We start from the raw sequence: 23,949 nt of genomic DNA, 5'->3' as shown, positions 1-23,949 counted from the left end.
GTTCCTTTTATGTGAGATATTGTGACTTATGCATGTCGACTTTTGATGTAGTCTGTTTAAAAATTGACCTCACTTTTATTACTTCCGTTTCAGAATATTTTCAAAAACATTCCAAATAAAGATGATTAAGAAACATAAATAATAAATTACTCACACAGCTTATCTTTAACAAAAGAACTATGAATAGAATGTTAATATATTATATATAATTCACCTGAATTATAATCCATAATTTTCCAAAACATCAAGCAGTATTGCAGTCGATCATTCAAGCATGGACTGAGTTGATGGCAAAATTGATTTATATATCATTATCAAAAAGAATAAAATCTTAACACATGCCTATGCCTAAAATTTGACAAATACTTTGTTATCAAATTTGGCGAATGTAGCTTATTACATGAAAATCACAGGAATTGCATTCCATAATTTTAGAATGTATTAACTCTTCGCTCTGATAGGTTCTTCAAGAGCCTTCTATGTAGCTTCAGAGGTAACTGATTGACTTGGAGACATGAATATCGTGTGGTGAAAGTCGTGGATTTCCAATGGCAAGGCCTTTTGGAACTGCTTACAAATAAATCTCGTGTTAACGGAATCCTCGTGTTAACGCAATCAATAGTAATAGTAACACATTCCACCAAAGCATTGGCAAGAAATAAAATTCACTTTGACAATAGTAAAGAAAAACCAAGGATATAAAATGTACCTGGAAGATAATCATTAATTGGTGCACCGAGAACATCATCTGCCACATATATAACAATAAGCCATTGTAAAAAGCTGACTCTCATATAACATGTTTTAATCTGGATAAAATGACAGCCATAGAGTTGTTTTATGCTGTTAATAGGAGTTTGAACTTACTTTGGCATGTGCTAACAGGCGGCACAACAATTTTGCAGAGTAGGGAGGAGGAGAGCTTGTGTTTGATTAATTGAAATTCCAAGGATCTCACTATTATTGGTAAAGAGCAGACACAGGCACATGACATTGGCATTCACTGTTGCCTCAATGGCAGAGCAACACTAGGGGCTAAGGCTGTTGATTTTTCTATTGGTGACAAAACCAAGGCAGAGATATAAGCTCAATAACTGGTTTACACAATCCTTTGCAAGACTGGAGGAAGAGGTAGTCAGCACTGAATTTGTTGGTCCAGCCATAAGCAAGACTAAAATGAGGATTATTACAATAACATGGCACATTTTCATTGCCATTGAAATGTTTGCACACACAATAAACCTAAATATCTGAGGAAATGTTTATATGCATTGTAAACGTAAGTATCTGAAGTACAATCGTAGAGTCTTTATATAAAGAGATCAGTGATAAATACAAAGTCAATTTCCATTTTTATGTGTAGCATGAAGATATCTAGACTTCTATTAACATTTGTTCCACTCAACAAATCTGATAGAAATTATACTTAACTAGCACTTGCATGCAAAAAGATACACCTAGACCGTGGAGACGTTCTTTTCGAGCATCATGTAGTCATTGGGATAGTAATCCTAGAGTGTTACCTGCACTTGGAATTGTTATTAGGGGAGTTCAGTTGGATGTCAATACACCAATCTTATTAGGGGAATATTTTGTTTCAGCTTCTATTTTTCATGTTGTTTGGATTTGTGTTCCCACTACATCAGCATTCCCTTCTATTCCTTGGTGTGATGTGCTTGTTCCTTTCCTTCACAGAGTGTTGTTTACTCCTTTTTTAAAGAGAATTTGAGTGGTTCATTGAGCCTGCGAAATTTGAGGGTCGCATCTTTCTCACCATTGCTGGAAATCGCGTTTGGCTTTGGAGCTTTTGCATCTTGAATTGGCTCAGATTGTTTGAATTTGCTCAAAGGAGCTCCTGGAAGTTGAAGCTGCTCTTTATTTGCTTACCCCTGGCCCTAGATTGGTTCTATTGCATACATGGCATTAAGAACCCATCTAGTCACATCTTCACTAATATCACACTGATTCATGTTGGGCAGCCAATCAAGCATCTAGCAAAACCATCTCTTCGGAAGTGTTGAAGATTCTATCACATACGGAAGCAAGCGCCATCTCTCACAAGCATCGCACATTACCTAGTCTTCTTTTCTAACAACTGGAACTAGAACTAGAACTGTGTTTTATTGGATCTTTGAATGATTCTCTTATATGATCCCTAGATTTTTGTTTTGATGCTTCTTTATATGAATTAGTGTCTCTGCATGTCTCTTTTGTTTTTCTTGCTGGCTGATCCATGCTGATTTTCAAGTTCCTTATCTCTACCAGCCATTTCATCAGAGTACCCTTACCAGAGGCCCTATCTTTTGAAGTTTCATCAATAGCATCTTTCTTCCCATGTTTTTCCCTATACAGTCTTTCAATCGATCCTTTGTTGCTTCTTTTGTTGGTTTCTTGTATGGATCAATCCCTTTAGTTTTTCTCTCTGATTCACCCATGATTTCCATTACTTGCCTACCATGATGAGAGTCTGTTGAAGAGGACTTTTATGGAAGTTTCTAATTAGTTGAGGCATTATTTTCCAACTCAGTGTCAAGCTCCTTTGTTTTTGTATATTTTCTTTTGTCCCCACTGGATGTCCCTTTGTTTTCCTTTGATCCTCAAGAATCCTTTACTGACTCGAAGTCATTTCTATTTGTGGGGGGTCATCCTGAAACTCTATCTTGATTATCAAGTTTTCAGGTTCTTTTGCATTTTCTCATCACTCTTTGAAGTTTGTGGCAGAAAATCCCGAAGGGGTGTAAGCAAGGAACCCCCGGAATTTGATGTGATGTCATAATTTGGATCATAGAGAGATAAGACAGAGCAAGAGTGGATTCAATATCAGGGGAGAATTCCTGGCCATCCTCAGGACTATCCTCAAGTGATGGAGATGGAGAATTCTCAAGCCCTAACCCACGGTAAATTGCAAAGTTCTTGCTGCGATGAACAAAATTGGAACCCAACTTAAATAGCAATTTTAACCTCTTCTGGTCACCAATATTTATGTTCTTAGCTATAGAATCTCTTTTCAAAGGGTAGATTTCTCTACTGCCTTTAACAACAGCCACAACCATATCCCCGTTTTTTGCAATATCAGCAGCTGAGGGTGCTAAACCAGAAGATACATTGGCAGTTGTTGATACCATCTTTGTAGAAAGGGGTAGTGCCTCCTGTGCTTGCAATTGCCGATCACATGCGCTCCACCATTGCTTCATTCAGTGTTTTTTTGTGTACTATTATGCTGCACAATTGCTGGAGTTTTAGGCTGAAGCAAAACTGATGGAGACCGCTAATGAGTTGGCAAAGATGAGCCATAGCCTCCAAATTTTGATCCCAAATTCTCAGCTGAGAGTCCTCCTTCAAATTCCTATAGTTTAATATCAATGTAGGAGAATACCATGTCAGGGGTCTTCCTCCTGGTCTCCTTCTTCAAGCTCGTTGTCCTCCATCATCACTACACCATTCCCTTCAAAATGCCCATCATCGTTGTTGCAAACCCCAAAAATCATTGGCATTCTGATAATACCAAAACAATAATTTATTAAGAATATTAAATCAGAAAACTTCGACCCACAATCGGGGCTCACAGAGACCCCAATTTTTTTCACAAGATTGGGCATAAACACTAATTGTCGAAGCCACGTAGAAATAAAAATTCAAGAACACAATTCAACACTTATCCCATCTTTGTTGTTCCGGCATCGGTTCATTATTTGCACATTTTTCTCGAGAGTATTCCTTGAGGGGCTGAGGCAATTATTTCTCTGCCGCTCCCGTGGCCTAGTTTCTCGCATATGCAATGGAACAACCTATACCCTCTTTCTTTCCTTGATATCCACCGCAAAAAAATTTGCAGCAATACAACCTGTGATCATGGTGTAAGAATGATAGACTAAAACATGCATCATTCCTTTTCGACATGCATCTGAACAAGCAATACAACACCATTCCTTTTCATTCTTGGGTACCCTTACATGCATCATACACCAACAATCGACATGCTTCATTGATACACTAAAACAGGTGCTTCACCAAAAGTTACACTAAGAAATAATGCTTAAAAGTCTTTTAATGTTAAATTAGAAAGCCATGCATAGGGTATTTTTTTTTACATGTAAGTGCTAGTTAAGTGTAATTTCTATCAGATTTATCCAATGAAACAAATGTTAATAGAAGTCTAGATATTGTCATGCTACACATTGAAATGGAAATTGACTTTGTATTTATCACCGTTTTTCTTTATATATAGTCTCTAAGATTGTGCTTCAGATACTTACATTTACGTGTGTGTATACATTTCTTTAGATATTTAAGTTTATCGTATGTGCAAAGATTTCAATAGTGATGGAAAGGTGCCATGTTATTGTCATAATCCCCATTTTGGTCTTGCTTATGGCTGGGCCAACAAATTCAGTGTAGGTTACCGCTTCCTCTAGTCTTGCAAAGGTTTGTGTAAACCAATTACTGAGCTTATATCCCTGCCTTGATTTTGTCACCAATGGAAAAATCAACAATGTCAACCTCCAATGTTGCTCTGCCCTTGAGGCAACAGTGAATGCCAATGTTATGTGTTTGTGCCTACTCTTTACCAAGTACATGCATGTGCCTGTGCCTTACCAATGTTATGTGTATTGGAGCTCCTTTCATGCTCACATAATATGCTTCCATTGCAAAGTTACATGTATGATGCATCATGCATCTGAACAAGCAAGAAGATTAGTGTAAGAATGTCGATTATTGGCAAGCTAAGCTCAACTTACGGGCTGATTGATAAGAAGAAGGGAGTGTTTTTTTCAGAAGGAAAAAATATTTTTTCATTATTCACCTAGAATAAATTATTTTAAAAAAAAAGAGAGTATATACAAAAAATTTTGTAGTAGAGTTTCTTACAACAGAGTGCCAAAAGACACAATGACAACACTGTCTAGAAAGGTGCAAAATGTTGATAAGACCTCAGAAAAAATACAAATTATATGCAAAGATAATACTGACTAAGATGAGATCAAAGGAAGTCTGAAAAAATGCATGCAGAACGGACTTCCAGTGTCGGTGTGAAACAGAGGATCGAAGAGGAGAGTCCCTGGCACTGTGAGCAATAGTTGTAGACAGACATAGATTTTTACTGGAAAAATAACCAAAATGTCCAGACTAGTATATAGGCACAGAATGTGCACTTTGATTCAAGTTGCCAACAAATTCTTCATAATAAATCGAGCCTGTGTCCATAGAAAGAGCTCTTTTTGATAAAAGGTCTTTTGTTATATTAGGAAGGGAGAAGAGAGTTGATATGTTGTTTTCACACAATTTATTTCAAAGTTCTGTAATAATCAATATCAGAAGATGTTTTGTAGAACTTTGAAATGCAGTAGACTTGATAGTGGTTGCATGCTTGTGGATTTGAATAATACAAATTTTAAGACTCTCAAAAGCATTTGGTATTTTGTCAAGTAATTGCATCTATGCTTACTCTTCTAGTCATGTTGTATATCCCTAACTGGTCACATGCAAATATCATGATTTTTATTGGAGCTCCTTTTATGCATAGTGCAATGGAAGCTTCAGGCTGGGAAATTTTACAAATAATTTATCCTAGTTTGTGCATCTAAGTTTCCAACACTTCCTTGTGATTGTGTCATTTCTTTGAAACTAAGAAACTCCCCTGAATCTCAACAACTTTGGCAATGTTGCTGACCTGTAACAGAAATATTTTGGATTGGACACATCGACCTTGGCAATAATACATATCCCCTTTATTCAAAATACACATAGATTTAATGATCCAAACTTCACTCAAAAAGCGGTTGGCCTTGAGATTTGTCTATAATTAAAGTTGGTTGAGTTGTTTGTATTACACGATACCCCTCCAATTTTTCTCACAAATTAGCTAGTCAAATTTATATATACATCAGAAGCACAAGGAATGATTAAAACTTTTCTTGTTAGCTATTACGTTTCATTGAAATAATGCTAATTAGGATGATCTACTTAGGCATATCTCAAGCTCCACGACCCCCGCTGTTGTAGATGCTTTTGAAAGTGAGGAAATGGGAGTCTTCCCCACAAGTGCTAATATCAAACTTTATACTTCACTTGTCCCACTTTCCCTTCAAGCATACCTAGCTAATTTGCATGAAGGCATTGAATGTGCCATAAAGTCCCCTGTAGCAATAACCCAGGGTTGGGAGTTTTAGGTGCATCAGTCACATTACTACTTTGTATTTCAGCAAGTGTAAATGTGAAATGTCCACATTTACCTTGCTAGATTAATACACTATATTCTCCTATAATTATGCCTTCCAGACAACTATATAGTCTCATTGGAATATTGGACCTTTTTGGTATTTTCTAAAATTCAGAGTCAGACAGTGAGGCTTATCCAATGCCTAAATGGGGTGAATTTGATTATGTCACACACCCTCTTGTCTATTCCGATAACCAGAGGTGGTTACTAAACTAACTCAACTCCCAATATATAGTTATGGGAATGAAGTAAGATATATATATATATATATATATATATATATATATATATATATACTTCAGTTTGAGGATATTTGGTCTTTGCAACTCTGGAGGCGAAACCATGGCTCAGGAGAATTTTTTTCCCTCGTTCCCTCTGCATTAAGTCGGTTCATCTGGAATGACAGAGATCTCGCAGACTCCAAGCACTTGAGCTCATTCTTGACTCCCTTCAGGTCCCGAAGGTGGTTGGAGATCTAACCCTAAGGAAGATTTATCTGCTAAAGAAGTTAAGGACAATTTCAATAGAAATCAGATGGACAACCAAGATTTCTTTAGCTCCAGAGCAATGGAGCTCGGGTAGCACAAACTGCACAAAGCTTAAGATGAGGAGAGCCCCCAGAATAAGTGGAAATATAAAACCACTCATCTAAAAAGCTATGGCTACAGTTGATTACAGCATCACCATCCACATTTCTGGAAACCGCCAAGAAGTGCCCTCGGGGCAGGAAGTGGTTTCCACGAAACCAATGGCAGTTTCGTAGGGGATGACAGGGATCTGCAACTAATGTTACTGTGAGAAACCTTCTCATATTTTTTCGCAGATGGAGTTCTTTGCTCCATCTCAGACAAGGGATCCCGGGGAGAAGATAGATTTTCAAGCACAACATCAGATAGAGGCAGAGGAAAGGCCACTATCGGATCATGGCTTAGGAAGGAAGAGAAGACGCACGTACTGTGCGAAGGTTGCAGACTCGCCATCACTTGCAGTGGTAGGCGAAGATATTGTGCTTGAAGAGGTGTCGAAAATGGGGGAGCTCAGTCTGGTAGGAAGGCTGAGGGGTAGAAAACTCGAAAAGGACCATGTGTTGGCTTGGGTGACAAACGAGGTGAAACCATGACTCGGGAAGAAGCCCGAAGTCAAAATGTTGGCAAATGGGTGGTTTCTTTTATTATTCGTGACAGATGATGAAGCTAGGTTGATGGCTAGCACGTTGTGGCACATTGCAAAGGCACTAGTGGTGTTCAAACCATGGACACCTCTTTTCAACATAGCAAGGGAGGCACTGGTCGTGTCACCTCTGTGGGTAAGATAGTTGGAGATCTCGCCCATTTTTTGGAATGAGCATTCTTTTGTAAAAATCGGGAACCTGTTGGGTTTGTATTTGGATCATGATCGGTCTTATGAGGTGTCCGGCGAGATGAGGGTCGCCAGGATATTGGTTAACATGGATATTAGGGAAGGTCTTCCTCTAGACATGAAGATAAAACTAGATACACTCTCTTTGACCCTCAGCCACTGGATTATGAAGGGGTTCCATTTAAGTGTCATCGTTGTCATGTATATGGCCACTTAGGGAAGGATTGCAAGATGAAATGGAAGAAAAAAGTTGAGTTCATTAGAGTTAAGTCCTCGGTGGTCCTTGAAGAGGAGGTAACAGCAGGAGGAGTGGTCAAAGCGTCAGGTGGTGATGAGGAGATAGGAGAGGTAGGGAAGTTGGTCGAGGACCTGGGAGGTGTACATCCACTTCATCAAGGGACATGTGCAGTTGAGGGAGCAGTTGGACCCCCAGTAGGATTCACTGAGGACCTTCCCCCCATCGTGCGTTTGCAACGTACAATGAGCGAGGAGGTCAAAGGTACATTTTCATCTTCCTTGACCCTTCCCTATTCTCCTTCATTACACTCTGCTCATCTAGGTTTGTCTGAGCCTACTGGTGAAAGTGATGAGGGAGGGGGCGTTGAGTGCCAGTTTCAAGTATGGGGGAATAAGCTATGTTCAATGCCGGTGAGGGGAAGCGCGTTTGATTTTATTTCGCCAGTGATAAGACCCTCAAAGTTCCCCTTAGGGAGCTTGGAGGGATGTGCCCTGGTTTATGTGCAGAGATCGTGAGATGTTTTAGTTCCTTCAAATGAGTTGGTGATGGGGCTAGGGAAATTGGACCTAGCTCCGCCGAAGGGAAAGGGACAGGGGAGACGTTCAAATCTATTCAAAGCTCAAGTGAAAGCTAGGTCTGAACTAGTAGCTGGTACATAACAGTCTATAAAAGGGGCCCTTGGAGCAGTGAAAGCCCTTGTAGGGGTTTCCTTATGATTTTGATGTCTTTCAACTACAGAGGGTTGGGGTGCCCCCACAAAAGGCGCACACTAAAGCGAGCAATTGAATCTCTCAGGCCGAATATGCTTCTCTTGCAGCAAACCTTCGGTGAGGAAGTTACTGTTGTAAATATGTTGGAAGCTTTGTTAGTAGGATGGAAGTTCGTAGAATCAGGAGGTCAGGAGGGCTAGCTCTAGGGTGGCGTGAAAGCTTAGTAAGATTAGAAAATGTGTGAGGTTTTGAGGGCGACATAGGAGTGGAAGTTTTTCTAGAAGGATTGAGTCGCCAACTTACAGTGGTTAACATCTATGGTTTGACTACCAATAGGCAATATTTCTGGGAATCTTTGTTTAGGAAAGATTTCATGAGTCACCCAAATTTGATTGTACGAGGAGACTTCAATTTTTCCTTGGGGGCTGTGGAATCGTGGGGACCAAGGGCCAATCCTCATCCACTGTCAGATTTCTTCACCCACAAATTGATTGAACAAAGGCTTTTTGATGTGGACGTGGCTAAGTTGAGGCCAACTTGGAGGAACAAAAGAACAGGGGGGACCGTATTGCTAAGAGACTGGATCGGTTTCTCCTAGCCGAGGATCTAGTTGAGGAGAGAGTGTTGGTGAGACAGTGGGTGGCAAATGGAGGCATTTCGGATCATTCACCAATTATGTTGGCACTGAGTGAAGGGTTGGTGAAGCCCCCTGGGCCTTTCAAATTTAATTCCTCTTAGCTACAAGATGAATCCTTTGTGGCTTTGGTGAGGTCTACTTGGTCCCCCTTTGCACCAGGGCAAGAGTGGGAGCGGTGCGACATTTCAAGGATAATCTCATGAGAGTTAAAAGGGAGGGCAAAAATTGGTCAAAGAAAAAGAAGGAAGTTGAATCAGCCAAACTCAGGGTCATTGAAGATAAGCTTGTTTTGACAACTTTATCAGAAGAGGAGGGATATGGCTATGTCGCAGGGAAAGAAGAATTGCTAAGATTAGAGAAGAGGAGACGAAATATATTGCAGATAAGAGAAGAGGAATGGAGACTGAAAAGTAGAGCCATTTCACTGGTAAGTGGAGATGAAAACTCAAAATTATTTCAAGCCTATGCTAAGGAAAGGAAGCTCTCAAACACTATCTGGAGTCTGAAGGATTCAGAAGGACAGGAGGTATCGGATTTTAGGGGATTGGCATCCATGGGCTGTTCTCATTTTGAGTCGATCTTCAAAGCTCTAAGAGTAGCCTCATTGGCTGAAGTGGTACAAACAACGCTCTTATTTCCTAGATTTATGGAGGAAGACAACTATGGAGATTTGATGGCGCCAATTTTAGAAGAAGAGTTGAAAAGCATTATTCATAAGTTTCAGAAGGACAAGAGTCCGGGGCTGGATGGGTGAGGAGTGGAATTCTTCAATGGGCTCTGAAATTCTGGGACAAGATTTGTTAGCAGTGGTGGAGGAGTCCAAAAGGAACAAGATGATCCTCCCAGCGTTCAATTTGACTTTTATAGCTTTGATCCCTAAGAAGGACTCGCCCAGTTCCTTTGAAGACTTTAGGCTGATTTCATTATGCAATGTTGTCTATAAAGTCATCACCAAAATTATTGCCAACAGAATTAAGTCGATTCTCTTCACTCATATCTCGAAGAGTTTGGGTTTTTGCATGGTCGACAAATTTGTAAAGCAATTGGAGTAGCACAAGAATGAATGCACAGCCTGAAGGTTCAGGATCAGAAAGGGGCAATCATTAAAATCAACCTCTCCAAAGCTTACGATAGGGTAAGCTGGATATATCTCCGAATGATCCTTACACACAGTGGTTTTAGTATTGATTTCATCAATTGGGTGATGAGTTGCATACAATCAGCCTACTTTGTTGTGCTTATCAATGGTGCAGCTTCTCCCTTTTTTCATGTAGAGAGAGGTTTGAGCTAGGGTTGTCCTCTTTGCCCCCGCTTATTTTTGTTGGTTGTTGAAGCATTGAGTAGAGTAGTGAAAGAGGCAAAGAGGAGAGGGGTCTTTTAAGGCTCATTAGTGGCAAGAGCTTTGCATCTGACCCATTTGTTATTTGTGGATGATGTACTTATTTTTTGTAACGAATCAGAGGGGGACATCTAGAAACTCAAAGAAAATTTTATCCTATTCCAGAAGGCCACGGGGATGTCCGTCAATGTTGCTAAATTGAAGACTGTGGGAAATGGCCTTAAAGCGCAGGAAGTAGAGTTGATCACTCAACACTTTCCTTTTCAACTTGGAGAGCTTGACGAAGGCTTAAAGTATTTGGTGTTTTGCCTGAAGCCGAATTGTTATTCAAAACAGAACTGGATGTGGCTTGTGGCTAGGATTGAGAAGCGTATCAAGGCTTGGTACTTCAGGTGGCTCTCTAGAGCAGGTGGGCTCGTCCTCATTAAATCAGTTTTAGGATTCATCATCGTCTACCGGTTGGATCCCCAAATCGATTCTGGAAAAAATAAGGAGACTTTGTTCACACTTACTCTGGACAGGGAAATAGGAGAAAAAGGTGTTGCCATGGGTGATTTGGAACAGGATAGCGGCCCCAAAAAGATTGGGACGGTGGGGCCTTAAAAACCTTTTTCTTTTTTCAAAGGCCCTCGTTGCAAAGGTCGGTTGTCATATCTTTCATCTATTGAATGAATATGGAATAATGAAGAAAAGAAACTAAACACATTTAGTTATACATTGACCAAGAAAAGAAACTGAATTCAAACACACACAAATAGACACACAGGATTTAAATGGTAAAACCTCGACAGGGTGTCAAGGAAACATCCAAGAGGCAAGGGATTGGAATCTCTATTAATTCAACAATGATTCTCCACGATTACATTTCTCGGGCATTCACTAGTTTTATATCAGCCGCCTCCGTTACAGAACTACTATTTCGGTATAGAACTAACCAGTTACATTTTACCCAAAATTACATAATTCGTTGTCAAACTAACAAACTCCACCTTGACAACAATTTTCCTAATCCCTTGCCCGTGCCCATTCATCATCTTTTCTGCAAGCCAAGAGAAGCTAAACACCATTGCAGCTTCTCTACTATAACTGGCTTTGTGAACATGTCTACACAATTCTCTCGTGTATGGACCTTTCGAAGAGCTACTTTCTGCCATCGATCACGTCTCAGAAAATGATACCTTACATCAATGTGCTTGGTTTTGTTGTGATACGCAGGGTTTGTAGCCAAGTGAATAGCACTTTGACTGTCACAAAGTACATTCACTTTCTCCTACATTCTTCCAATTTCATTGAGCAGACCCTTTAACCAGATTGCTTCTTTACTGGCATCTAAAGCAGCTATATATTCAGCTTCGATAGTGAACAATGCAACTGTTTCTTGAAGCTTTGACATCCAACTAATTGCTCCACCTGCAAGAGTAAGGACATAACCTGTAGTAGATCCTCTTTTGTCCAAATCACCTGCATAGTCAGCAACTACATATCTGCAGACTGATCCTTCACTACCATTAAAGACGATGCAATGATCACTTGTGCCTCTTAGATATCGAAGCACCCATTTCACTGTTTGCCAATGTTCTTTACCTGGATTTGTTGTGAACCTGCTGACAACTCCAACTGCATGTGAAAGGTTAGGTCTTGTAGATACCATTGCATACATTAAGTTGCCTACAGCATTTGCATACGGTACATGAGACATATACTGCTTTTCTTCATCAGCTCTAGGACTCAAAACTGAAGAAAGCTTAAAATGGGAAGCTACTGGAATATTAACAAGTTTCACATTGTTCATAGAGAACTTTTCAAGTACTTTCTCCACATACTTTTGCTATGACAACCAAAGCTTACCATTTTTCCTGTCTCTGTGTATCTCCATGCCCAAGATATGTTTTGCTGCTCCAAGATCCTTCATATCAAACGTCCTAGAGAGTTGAGCCTTTAACCTATTGATCTCTTCCATGCTTTTGCTTGCTATAAGCATATCGTCAACATACAAAGCTAAGATAATGAATATGCCATTGAAACTTTTGAAGTATACACAATGATCATACTCACTTCTTATAAAGTTCTGGCTCACCATGAAGGAATCAAACTTTTTGTACCATTGTCTAGGAGACTGCCTCAGACCATACAATGATTTCCTGAGCTTGCAAACTAATCTTCTGCTGCGACCTTGTACAAAACCTTCTGGTTGTTCCATATATATCTCTTCATTCAAATCACCATGTAGAAAAGATGTTTTAACATCTAACTGTTCTAACTCAAGATTAAGTAACGCAATTAGTGCCAACACAGTACGAATAGAAACAAGTTTTACAACTGGAGAAAAAATCTCATGAAAGTCTATACCTTCAACCTGAGAATACCCTTTTGTTACCAGTCTCGCCTTATACCTTTCGATGCTTCCATCAACTTTCTGTTTCAGTTTGAAGACCCATTTGCATCCAACAACACTTCTCCCTTCAGGAAGCTCTACAAGATCTCAGGTAGTGTTCTTGGCTAAGGAGTCCATTTCTTTTTCCATAGCCGTTTTCAATTTTTTGCTATCTTTATCATTTACTGCTTCCTGATAACAAGAAGGTTCCCCATCTTCAGTAATCAAAGCAAAAGATGAAGCAGAATCTTCATACCTTTTGGGAGTTTTCCTTTCCCTTGTAGACCTTCTTAGAGCGACTGGTTGCTGAACTGGTTCAGAAACTTGAACTGGTTTAGAAGCTTCAACGGCTTCCTTTGTGTCTTCAACACCTTTTTCTCCAGAAGTCTCTCCTTCCTTTCGACTGTCACTGAAAGGTCTAGCCTCCAACTGAACTCGTTGATTTGGCGATACCTGTTCCTGTTCAATTCTTTCAACATTTGATTTTAAAAGAAAGGATTCATCAAATGTTACATCTCTACTAATGACTATCTTCCGCAATGTAGGATCCCACAACCTATATCCTTTCACTGCATAGTCATACCCAACAAAGACATAACATTTCGACTTTGGATCTAATTTTGAACGCTAATTTTTCAGAATAAGAGAATAAGCATCACAGCCAAATATCCTCAAATGCGAATAGTCACAAGACTGACCTGTCCAAACTTCTTCAGGAATTTTACAATCAATTGCTACTGAAGGTGATCTATTAACCAAATAACAAGCAGTAGATATCGCTTCTGCCCACAACTCCTTTTGCAAGTTAGCATTGTTGATCATACTTCTGGCTTTTTCCATAAGAGTCTGATTCATACGCTCAGCAACACCATTTGCTGAGGAGTATAAACAGCAGTTTTGTGTCTAATAATTCCCTCATCCTTACAGTATTGTTCAAATTCAACTGAAGTGAACTCACCACCATTGTCAGTTCTTAAACATTTAATAGATTTTCCTGTTCTTTTCTCTACCATTGCTTTAAATTGTTTAAAGACATTGAATACATCAGCTTTCTTTTTGAGCATAAAGACCCAAACTTTACGGGAGAAATCATCAATAAACGTTAAAAAATATAGAGCACCTCCATATGACACAACAGGGGATGGTCCCCACAGATCAGAATTAATATAGTTTAAAACATCTTTACTATTATGATTTCCAACTTTAAATCTTTGTTTACATTGTTTTCCACACACACAATGTTTACAGAAATCTAACTTCAAGGATTTCAGATCGGGAAGAGATTTACATTTCAGCAGTATCTGAAGACCTTTCTCGCTCATATGACCCAATCGTTGATGCCATAGACGAGTACCTGCTTCTTCCCTTTCTGACGCAACTGTTGCTTCACTGACATGAGTACTTCCTTTTAACCTGTAAAGATTTCCGACCTTTTCTGCTTTCATAACCATAACGGCTCCTTTAAAAACTTTCAAGACACCATCCTGACCTGAAAACTTATAACCATCTGAATCCAACACTCCCAAAAAAATCAAATTTTTCTTCAAATCAGGTACATGTCTAACACTAGTTAATGTTCTAACTGTGTTATCATACATCTTAAACTTGATATCTCCCATCCCAACAGTCTGACATGACACATTATTACCCATAAACACAGAACTACCATTTACATTTTTATACGAAGTAAACCAATTTCTATGTAGGCACATGTGATGAGAAGCACTAGAGTCTAACAGCGAGCGATCTAAACCCTGAGAGACATTACATTCATGTGAAGTTTCATCTATCATACATAATTCTTCAGCAGATAAAACTTCGTCTATCATACCTGAGAGACATTACATTCAGGTGAAGTTTCATCTATCATACATAATTCTTCAGCAGATAAAACTTTGTCTATCATATTTACTTCCTTCTTCGGGTTATCGGATTCCTTTCGTTTCCAACAACCTTTCTTCAAGTGTCCAACTCTATTGCATTGCCAACATTTTTCCTTACACTTCTTACCCTTCGTTTTCGATCTGAAAGACCCCCTTGGTTTTTTTCCTCTTTCCTTTGAGCGTCCTGTAGCTACCATGGCTTATGATGCAATTGTTTCAGTGCTGGATTTCCTTCATACTTCTTCAGACAGGAGAGCTCCCACGACTGATTCAAACTTCACAGAATCAGCAGTGCTCAAGCTGATTGAAGTTACGAAGTGATTCCATGATTCAGGCAGAAAACACAGCAAGGTTATGGCTTTATCTTCTTCCTGTATTTTAACTTCCATATCTGTTAATTGACATATAAGTGTATTAAAAACATTCAAATGTTTTGCAACGTTTGAACCTTCTTTCATTCGAACGCTGTATAACTGTTTTTTCAGATAAATTCTATTGGTTAATGACTTTGTCATATAGAGTTTTTCTATTTCCCCCCACTATCCGGACGCTGTAGTCTCTTCAACAATATTGAAGAGAATTTCATCTGCCAGGCATAACCGCATGGTACTGAGAGCTCGTGCATCCAAGTCCCCCCAGTTTGAAGTAGTCATGGTTGCAGGTTTCTTAGTTGCCCCATCCAATGCCTTGTGCAACCCTTGTTGCACACGCAGATCCCTAACTTTCAGTTTCCAAAGAGCAAAATTGCTCTTTCCGGTGAATTTCTCCACCTCAAATTTTGCATTCGACATCTTGGCCATTTTTCTAGGGTTTTAATCTTCAGTCTAGGGTTTTTCCTTTTCAAAAAATAGTCTCAGCCTTTGAACTGGGGTTTATCTGTTTTCTTTCTTCAAAAAACCTTAAAAATAATTCCCAAAACAACCCTTAGACAGATTTTTATTTAAAAAATAAACTTTGTTTTCTTTTCTTCAAAACACATCCACCCCTTTATTTTCCACAACTTTCTGAAAAAAATAATTTCTGAAACAAAAGTTTCTCTCAAATTTAACCACAAAAAAATACCCGGATCCAGCACGCAGATCTAGTAGCACTGATGGCAGCAACTGTGGCAGCGAACACGATGAGGTTCTGGCAGTGACTCCACGGTTTCTTCCTCACAAACAAATGGCTCTGGACACAGAGATTTTGGTCTTTATGCAGACCACCTTCCTTCACGCAAAGGGTTTCGGCGTTCTAGACTTCACGTAGGCAGACCACCCTTCCTTCATGCAGAGGGTTTTTGGCGTTCTGGTCTTCATGCAGACAAATGAGTTTCCCTCCTCACGCAGGCAGATTCCAGATTCTTCCCTTGCAATCTTCACGCAGGCAGACCACCCTTCCTTCACGCAGAGGATTTTGGCGTTCTGGTCTTCATGCAGGCCACCCTTGCTTCACACAGAGGGTTTTGATTGGCATACTCCTTATGCAGACTCTGCCTGGTTCTATCAGGCAGCACGCAGACCAATCACGCAGACAGCACACAGGCTTTGGTCTTCACACGTAGCCGCTGGCTCTTCAACCTCACGCTGGTTTGGCAGACAGCACACAGGCTCTGGTCTTTACATGTAGCCGCTGGCTCTTCAACCTCACGCTGGTTTGGCAGACAGCACACAGGCTCTGCGCTGGCTCTTCAACCAACGACGCAGCCGCAGCCGCAGCCTTCAAAAAATTAATTAAAATTGAAAACACTCAAATGCCTCCAAAAAAGATCACGCAAGACTCAACTAAACTCATCAGCTCTGATACCAATTGTTGAATGAATATGGAAATAATGAAGAAAAGAAACTAAACTCATTCAGTTATACATTGACCAAGAAAAGAAACTGAATTCAAACACATGCAAATAGACACACAGGATTTACGTGGTAAAACCTCGACAGGGTGTCAAGGAAACATCCACGGGGCAAGGGATTGGAATTTATTAATTCAACAATGATTCTCCACAATTACATTTCTCGAGCATTCACTAGTTTTATACCAGCCACCTCCGTTACATAACTACTATTTCCGTATATAACTAACTAGTTACATTTTACCCAAAATTACATAATTCGTTGTCAAACTAACATCATCCACTAACATATGGACAGAGGTGGTATCTCAAAATACATTGCACCACTATCTCTGGAAGATTGGGTGAGGAGTAATCCAAAACCCAGGCCAAATATTTCTCTAGTATGGTGGGTTGTTTTAAATTCTTTTTCTGTCATCAGTGATAAACTTGCTTGGAAAGTGGGGAAAGGATACAAAGTCAGACTTCGCCTCGATCCCTGGCCCAGGAGCGGTCAAAATCACAGACTTCCCCAAGACTTGATGAACAGTTAAGGGACAAAGGCTACACGAAACTGGCCCAAATAGCAGTCCCAAGTTCCACCACCATTTGGCGACAAGGATGGAAGTTTGTGCCTGAACTGGAATTGAATCAACGGTTTCATAGGCGGGGGAAGCGTACTTAAGCGCCCTTTGGAAAGGCCATGTCAGGATCACAGTCAAAGAGGACAAACTTATTTGGAGCCACTACCCCTTTGGCAGGTACTCCCCACAGGAAGGGTATTCCTTCTTGTTGGCAGGAGCAGTGCCTCCAAAATCCAGCATGGTGGTGGAGAGGCCTCCGGAAACTAAAATATTCAGCTAAAGCTAAACTATTCATGTGGTGTGTGTTGGAGAACAAAATTCCAGTTTGAGAAGTCCTTCAGAGGAAGTTCTCGATTGGGCCAGGCTGGTGTCATTTATGCAAAAATGGCGAGGATGCAATTGGTCATATTTTTCTCAACTGCCCTTTTATCTCTCGGGTTTGGGAGGTCTGTGTTGAGGTTGTCAGCGTCTTGGGTCGTTGGCACGGACCTTCAGTGGAGGTCGCTTGGAGCGTCTGGCTATCTGATCCTCTAAACAAGCCTTACAAAGAACTCCCACAGATTCTCTGCTTGGGAGTTTCGCTGGCCAGGGATCGGGGCATATTTCATGACAAAGTTTCAAATGCCTCTAGAGTAGCAGCTAAATCTCTGGCGATTCTAAGCAATTTCTGGCAAGATAAGGGCATAGCTCCTCCTAGGATTATTGTGGAAGAATCTCCTGATCGCAGTGTTCTGTGGGCTTATTTCGATGGTGCTTCTATTGATAATGGGAGCAAAAGCGGGGGGGGGGTTTCGTTCTTCACTTGTCAGATACCCACTCTTTCCAAGTCAAGCTTGGGTTGGGGAATGGTTCCAACAATTCTGCCAAGCTTTCAGCTTACAAAAGTCTATTATCCTTCTCATTAGAAATGGGGATTTCTCGCATCCAGGTGTACGGGGACTCACTCCTGGTGGCCAATTGGCTCAGACAAGCTCAACAGTGCAGGAACATTTTCTTGCTGCCTTTAGTTGATGAGATCTTGCAACTAAAATTAGTGTTCACTTCCTTCTTTTGAGCTCACGTTTACTGGGAGTGGAACCAGGCGGCTGACAGATTATCAAAAGATGCAATTCTAATGGAGCAAGGTCTGTGGCATATTACAATATTTTTAGCTGATGGCTCGCGGTCACACACTAGACGGCCCTATGGTGCTGAAAACTGACATTTTTGTGTAATTCTGATTCCTCGGCAAAGGTTTGTTTTGCCTTAAAAAGTAGACGTTCAGGGAACTCTTAAGAGTCCATGCAGTTTAGTCGAGGATGTCTCTTATGAAAGCCCCTTCGTTGCTTAACAAAAGCAAAAAATCTTTGAAGCTGAAAGTAACAACTTTCATTACTCATGAATAGAAGTTACGGTTTTTCTCAAGGAAACTAAAATATATATATATTTCAGTCTTACATTTTCTTTTTCTGCTAGTTCTCTAGTATTTCTAGTATTTAGAAGTGTTATAGATAGTTCTATAGTCTATTAATAAAAGGTCTTTTTTTTTTTTATTGAGAAGAGTTTTAGGTGAAAATCATATCGTAATTTATTTGTCAATGCGCTTCAAACCAACAAGTGTGGTTCATAGTCAGGGTAAGTTGAAGAACCAGATCATGGCTACAGGTTAAATAGAGAGAACAGATCATTCAAGTGCTATATTTGACCAGAAAACATCTATATTAGATTGGGTAACTGACTGGACCAATAAAAATAATTAGTTAATTAATTAAAATGTAACCGTTTGTATTTAACTAAAATGAGTATATAGATCTTTTTTATTATTTAAAACTATATAAAAACTTATATTATTATTATTATTATAAGAAATAATAAGAAAATTTAATAAATGTTTATTAAATAAATAACCTAATTAGTTAGATAAATATTTGACTTAATACTATTTAAGGAATCTAACTATATTGAATATGTAGCAAAAACCATTTGGAAAATAAATTAAAGTCATTGAAGAATTAAGAAAAAATATAGTTGTTTCCAATTAGTTTATTAATTTTATTTATCTATATTTAAAAGTATAAAGTGATAATTAGTTTCTATAAAATTAATTCCATTCAATATAATATAAGACTTGTATTATTATTATTATATGAAATAATAAGAAAAATTTAAAAATGTTTATTAAATGGATAACCTAATTAGTTAGATAAATATTTGACTTAATACCAAATTTAAAGAATCTGACTATATTGAATATGTAGCAAAAACCATTTGGAAAATAAATTAAAGTCATTGAAGAATTAGGAGAAAATATAGATGTTTTTAATTAGTTTGTTAATTCCATTATTAATTTTATTTATTTATATTTAAAGGTATAATGGGATAATTAGTTTCTATCTTTATAATTCCTTCATCTATGTTTAGGTATAAAAATTATTTATTTATACATTATGTCAATTAATTAAGGCTTAATTTTTTTAGTACCTATTCAAATAAAAACATCTTATTATTAATTTTAATCTAGAAGAAATGTAAGTGAACAACTAATAATAAAATAATAAACTAAAATACTGAATAAAAATCAAAGAGCAGAGAAGGAATAAAAAGGGAGACAAACAATCCAGAAGACGAGGGGAAAAAATAGAGAAGACCACACTAAGAAGAACAACACAAGGGGCGGGGGCGTGAGCGGGGCGGCTAGGATGAAAGGGCAGGGATCCAACAATTGCTAATTTTCCAGTCGTCATCCCTATTGAGATTGCTTGGTTTTTTTCAATTTCTATGGCCTCCCTAAACTTCCGGTGATGAAAAGGCGCAATCTTGGCAATAACACGGGCCTCCTCAATACATATGGGATGCTTAGTCTTTTCCACGTGTTTTGCCAGGGCGGAAGACCAAGTCCTCCCATGTTTTATGTCTGCTGAGTGCTCATGAATCCTTTGATTAATAGAGCGCCTAGTCTCACCAACATAGGGGGTCCCACAAGAACAAGGAATAACATAGACACCTTTCATGTCCTTGGGGTCAAGAGGGTCTTTTACCGATCTAAGGGAGCTATAGATGGTGTTAAGGGGTCTAAAAATTGACAGAACATTATCCCTCCTGAAGATTCTTGCCTAGGATTCTTGACCTATTTCTTCGTTATTTGTTAGTCGTTATTAAAATTATATTTATCTTCTTGATTCCTCTCCACCTCAAACTTTTGAGTTGGGTTAGAAACTGCAAAAGAATCTAACCAACCAAGAATACAATCTCAAGCAATGAGTAATTGTGGCTGGTTAGTGGTATGGTGTACCAGGGCCTACACTTTTTTCACTTCAGTTTTGAAACTACTGCCCCAGAATCAAGAATATGGCCATCAGAAGATATGCAGTGAACTAATGTTACATGCTCCCTGAGACCCTTGGCTGGATTCTTCTCAGCAAAAATAGTTTCTTTACAGCCTCCAATATCAAAAGCTGGACTTTCACCTCTAAGACTGTGTAGTAGGATATGGAATACAGCCAAAAGCAGCATCAACTTATGTAACCATTCAATTTAAACAGTCAAACCTTGAACAAGCAACATAGTAAATACCAATAAGGACACTTAATTGCTAAGTGCTTATGGACAACTACAATTAATTCAGTATGGATTGATTCTCCCTTGGCTGAGTAGCAACATAAAACTGAAAAATCAACTAAATTCTGAATAAACTTTTAAGAATCTGAACATAAAAATTTGACTCATTCAGGACTTATGTGAAGAATAAATGCATTATGTACAACAATGGACTCATTAACCCTGACTAAATGAATGGCATCAATCCTCTACATGACCATACATGACCCCACTAGCAATTCAGGCAACCAATATTCATATACAAGCCACATGGTCGGAGACAGCCAATCCTCAGTGGTTAGATACCACCAGGTATTCTGTTCATTGGAGCAGCATTCAGAAAAAGCCACATGGACCCAGTTAGAACTATGTTGCTGGACCCTTAGGTCCTAACTTGAGATAACTGAAGTAGACATACAATACCTGAACCTACAAATATGCTGTCACGGTGACTCTTTTTGTGTATCATAAAGGGAAAGAATTTCAATGGAAATTACACTTAAATAGATTTTCTTATGATACAGAGTGCAGACAAACAATTTCAGAATGCTTTTCCTCTATAATTTACAACGTCCTAACGTACTGACCTTTGTGGGCAGCGTTGAGGCTGAAGAGCTAAGACAATAATTTCACATATGTCTGAATGCTTGACATATATTTCCTAATGTCAATGTGCTAAGCGCAATACTCACTGCTCTAAAGTGGTCATGATTGCATTTCCAGGTAACTTCGTAAGGTCTACCCTACCGTATCATCCTCTGCTATTGAGACCCAATTCTAGAATTTGAAGTCCTTGTTAAGAGAGAGAGTGGAACAACTTACACACCCTTCCATGAGGTCTGCCTACCATATTTAGACCATAAGTAGATCCACCAAATCTTCTCTATCTATCAAAAGTTAAAACCCAGTTCAAATAGGGAACCCCCGCGAGGCATAATAGACATGGTAAGCTGTAAGTATGCATACAACAACAGTTGGCTGTTCAACCAAGAGGAGCTCCTCATGGTGCCAGATATGCAATTTGCCCTACTCACAATGCATCTACAAACAGTGCTCTGTTTCTCCTAGTTATATTAGGGATCGATCACCAAAAGATCAGATCCAAGCCTTGTTCTCACCCAAATTTATTTACAATAGAGGTTTTTTTAAAGGGTCTTTAGGTAAAGATAACATCAAGATAATCATTTAGCAAAGATGAGGCTATAAGGGTATAGGTCATTTTTGAAAAATTACCCCTGGAAAGCACATCTACAGGTATCTAAGATATAGCAAATAATGTGTAAGCCTGAAGTAAGTCAGTAGGGGGCTTTTATAAATCAGCATCAGCAAATTGGTTTTGGGAAAGTATATTAACTACAGCACGAGTCTTCTCATTAAAAAAAAAAATGGGGTCTACAGCATATTTTATCTACAACACAAAGCATTGACATAGTATCGGACTCAGTCCCAGCCTTCCAAACAATTTATTATTACCTTTTTCCTAGGGTAAGTAATGACCATATTTCATGCGTACTGCATATATATATTCATCCTACAAACAGTTGCCAAACAGCGTATGACTTCTATCAGGCATGTGAAGATGGTGTCTTTATTGGCTACATGGCTGGCTTGAGTTCTTTCATGTACGTTGGTTCCAAAGCTTCTATTGGTATGTGCAGTTTCAGATGAGTACCCAATAGGTCTGTGGGAAATCACTTGTATATACGCTGTTGCAAAGAAATGTTAGGCTCAACACTTCAACAAATAGCTACTCACCATGCAAAATATACAAGGCCCTCTATAGGCCTTTACTATCTATTCCAACCACAACTTAGATGCAAGCACTTATTCAACACTAGAGAAGTCACATATAGATACCGACTCAACAAAATTAGAGGCAGTTCTTTCAAATTTGCTTGCACAAGATTCATATTGCCTATGGAAGAAAAAAGACAATTGTACCACTATACAACATATAAAGTTACAATGTTCTGTCCATTTCATAGTTGGCATTTGATTAGATGCTTTTGTTCAATCAGCATAGGAAACACCCATTTAGAGTGCCACAAATAAAACAAATATTGTGGTCAGTCATCAATCTGAATAAATGAATGGTTATAAGAATCAGTACCTGCAAAATAGTATTGCAATTGTTGGGTTGTGTCATTATTCGTTAATTATCTCCGTTAGCATATAACCCAGTTCCTTTGTACACTACTGGTAATGGAATGTTTTCCTATCCATTTGGAGAAAAGTGACTCGGATATAGGGAATTGTTCCAATAAATGGGGGCAGCAAGCAAGCATTTGGCATATGGAATTCATGTCATAACTTCATCTGGAATTTATAAACATATATACAGAGTTCATCTGATGTAAAAGAACATAACTATAGAAGGATAACAGTGATCATGTATCCAGCATCTCAACCAAGATGGTAATCATAAGTAAGCCATCACAATCTATATTCAGCATTCTCAAATCAGCATTGGAACAGGGACTCTAATTTACCACCCAACCAAACCATGGACAGACTGCTATCAGATATCTCATGCAGCTGTCCTTAAGAAAACGTGACACCAGGAACAACGAATTTAAATGCTGATTACCTGGCTATTGCGTTGTCCTCTTTGTGTTGGTTCTCCTTGATTTTACACCGGGCTCAAGAGCCGTGTCTCGCCCTCCATCTCCCAGTCGCTGCCCAGTTCTGTTCTTCGATTCTCTTCCTTATTTCGTATGCCTTCTCCTTTCCCTATTCTTTACTTTCCGCTGTTTTCTCCTCTGATTTTTCGGTGCCCTTTCCCAACTCCATGCCCCCTCTTTTCTGCTGTTAACTCTCTGTCTGTGGTTCCATCCTGGCCAGCTCCCCTCGACCTACCAAAATTGTCCTTATGTACTTGGTTTGATTGGCCCTATCATTCTGGAAAGTCAATCCACCTTATGCCAGTTTGCCCACTTCTTTTTCATGGTCTGTCATCGGTCAGATATTGCCCACTTTTTTTTCATGGCCTGTCATCTGTTGCCCACTTTTTTTTCATGGCCGGTCATCTTTCAGCTAGCCCACTTTTTTTTCATGGCCTGTCATCTGTTGCCCACATTTTTTTTCATGGCCGGTCATCTTTCAGCTATTTCTTATTTGAGTTATCTTTAGTGCTATTTTTTTGGAGTTTTTCGTTAGCTTTTTTCCAGTCTAATTTCTCTAAAATATGTCAGAAATTTATTGAAATCACAAGTTTGATGG

At 39.0% G+C, this 23,949-nt stretch overlaps 1 long non-coding RNA gene across 2 annotated transcripts; it reads right to left on the bottom strand.

The window, feature by feature from the left end:
* Positions 1 to 296: 296 nt before the first annotated feature.
* Positions 297 to 23,641, bottom strand: LOC149238425 (uncharacterized). 2 transcript variants are annotated; one of them, XR_016245379.1, is made up of 3 exons: positions 23,318 to 23,641; positions 710 to 748; positions 297 to 567 (listed from the first exon to the last, which is right to left on the bottom strand). It is a non-coding gene; the product is annotated as an uncharacterized LOC149238425 (long non-coding RNA). The 2 variants fall into 2 exon arrangements; XR_016245378.1 differs by lacking the exon at positions 23,318 to 23,641 and adding an exon at positions 868 to 4,308.
* Positions 23,642 to 23,949: the final 308 nt, after the last annotated feature.

This window comes from Pinus tabuliformis, chromosome 8 (assembly GCF_031772625.1).
Source record: "Pinus tabuliformis cultivar Carrire ecotype Pingquan chromosome 8, CPIR1, whole genome shotgun sequence".
Lineage (NCBI taxonomy): Eukaryota > Viridiplantae > Streptophyta > Pinopsida > Pinales > Pinaceae > Pinus > Pinus tabuliformis.
This window is presented reverse-complemented; position numbering and strand designations above follow the sequence as displayed.